The sequence below is a fragment of the Osmia lignaria genome, unplaced genomic scaffold (assembly GCF_051020975.1).
Source record: "Osmia lignaria lignaria isolate PbOS001 unplaced genomic scaffold, iyOsmLign1 scaffold0059, whole genome shotgun sequence".
Lineage (NCBI taxonomy): Eukaryota > Metazoa > Arthropoda > Insecta > Hymenoptera > Megachilidae > Osmia > Osmia lignaria.
The window spans coordinates 52501-55000 of NW_027478200.1; the positions used below are offsets into that span (position 1 = coordinate 52501).

At 44.7% G+C, this 2500-nt stretch overlaps 1 non-coding gene across 1 annotated transcript; it reads left to right on the plus strand.

Annotated features, from left to right (window-relative positions):
* Positions 1-747: 747 nt before the first annotated feature.
* Positions 748-902, plus strand: LOC143307556 (5.8S ribosomal RNA). Its single transcript, XR_013064669.1, has one exon. It is a non-coding gene; the product is annotated as a 5.8S ribosomal RNA (ribosomal RNA).
* The last annotated feature ends 1598 nt before the right edge of the window (positions 903-2500 follow it).

Genomic DNA, 2500 nt, shown 5'->3' on the forward strand with positions numbered 1-2500 from the left:
AATGAAACTCGCGGAGGCGAAGAATTGTTAAAAGTTTACGAAGCGTCTAGGAGTGGTTAAAACTGAGAGAGTTGAAACTACGATGTATTAGAACGAGCAACCGTCGAAACTTTGTTTTCGCGACGTTCTTTTCGTCGCTCTCGTCCCCACGCTCCTACGCTTTGGTTGTTTCTTTGCCATCCGTGTTGCGATAAAAAGATTTCTCCATTGTCCAAAAAGGACGGATCGAGATTCCTCTTTCGAGAGGGAGAGAGAGGTACTTGCGGGTAACCTGGAATCTACGAAACACGCACCGTGGTAAGATTCGTGCGTCCGCCTGATCGATGTGTGTTGTTTACGGACCGGCTGAGAAGCGACGATAGCGAGTCTTTGAAAAACTATGTGTCCATTAGTTAGACCGATCGTCGCCGGCCGTGTGTCTGTTCGAATCTCGCAACCCACGATTCAGCGACAGGACGCGCGCTCGCATTCCTTGTGTGCGTTCGTACTTTTCAAGGTTTTTAAATGTACTTTACGCCCGACCGTCGAGAGGAGCGTGCCACTGGGCGTTTCTCCGACGGTTTCCGTCCTTGGACGCGATCGTGTCGTCAACGATCGAACAAACAAACAAATACGTTGGCGACGCCCGAATTCGCTCTCCCGCACGCGCCGGGTGGGAGAGTGATGTGGGTATCGAATGTGATGCGTGTTAATAATGAAAATAACACTCTAAAGATCTAAAGAGTTTGAAATACAAAATTTTACGATTACCCTGAACGGTGGATCACTTGGCTCGTGGGTCGATGAAGAACGCAGCTAATTGCGCGTCAACGTGTGAACTGCAGGACACATGAACATCGACATTTCGAACGCACATTGCGGTCCACGGATACAATTCCTGGACCACGCCTGGCTGAGGGTCGTTTTCTTAACAAAAGACTGCTTGCGTTTGCTTCTCGAAAAAAGAGTAATTCATTTCTTTCTAAACATCTCGCCGTCGTTCAACGAAAGTAGAACGTTTCGGAGCGGGATTATCGAACGAAATTGAAAGAATGAATGAACGATAAACAAAGAAAGAGTCGCAACGTACGAGCGATAGTTGGGCAGTTCGTCGGCGTTTGTCGTGGAAACGATGTGACGAAAATCGCAACCGATACACTAAATGCAGGCCGTTAAAGGAGAGAAACAAATTTCGAAATATCTCTTCGAACTAGCGCAAGTGCGTCACGGCGCGCGAGTCGTTCGTTAAAATTTATAAACGACCGCCCGTGAAAGCACCGAGTTCTAGGAAGATAATCTATAAAGATTCTCCATCCTGCTGGAAGTTATCGGATCGGCGCGATTGTTCACTTGTAGAAATCCACGCTCCCGACGTTGCCAGAAACGATATTTACGAAAGGTGTGTCAAAAATAAACGAAAGAAGCTCTCCTATAAATTTAGAAAAAGCAAACGAGTGAAATGTTTGAGATGATAATTTGCTGAAATGCAAGCTCGAATAGCCCCAGGGTTTCGAATGATTCCCCGCGCTTTATACATCTCTCTGTTTACAAACGGTGTATAAATGAAAGATCGCTTCAGATGGGTCGTCGCTGTTTGACGCGCGATGCTGTTCCTTTTTTTTTGTCTGTCTGTGCGTTTAGCTTCGCTAAACAAGTTAAATGGTTAAAAAGCGTCGAAAAAGCGAATACACACGCGACAAGACAAATCTAACGAGTAAAGGAACGCTCCGCTCCAAGATAAAAATGGTTGTTTACAATCAATACAGCGTTTCGGTACCCCTGATCGTAGTCTGAAACTGTGTAACAAAAGAGAGGAAAGCGAATGGTGAAGGAACTTCGAAGCCTCCGTGGCGTGGCTAGAACTTGTGATAAAAGTATGTTTGCAGCAATTATGCATGCTCCCGTTAAAACAGCATTTCAATGTCTCGCATGGCTTAAAGCTCTAGGAGGCTTCAACATTTAGAATACATACGGACTACTTCGTTTGTTAAAGATAAGCGAAGACCGCGCGACCATCGCTCGGTCGTCCAGTCCTCGAAAGTTTTGTTGCGTTCCAAAGAAGAGACAAATGGGGTTTACCCTTGCGCTAAGGGGAGAAGAAGAGAAAAGCAGTTGTTAAATCTAAGAGGTGTGTGGAGTACATCGCGTGTTGGTTAAAATTGTTAAATGAAGTATACGCGAAATGTTCTCTCGCTCTTGCTTTTCCTCTTGCTTCCGTGGCGCTCGAAAAGAAGGGATGATAAATAAAGAAACCTATTCGAAATCTCTTGTGGAACAAAAAATAATACGGACGGACGTTAAAATTGAACCGAGACGAAATGGATCGTCTTGCGAGTTGTCTTCGCTTTGAAATTGTTAAAAATTGATAAAAGCAATACGACGAAGCTGCAGTCCGCAAAATGTTTGAAGCAAAAAGGAAATAACACGAAAATTATGGGAACGTCGTGTCTCAACTTTTTTTTCCCTCTTGTGCTCGTTTCATCGAACGATAAATACAAACATTTTGAAACGAGAGAGGAGG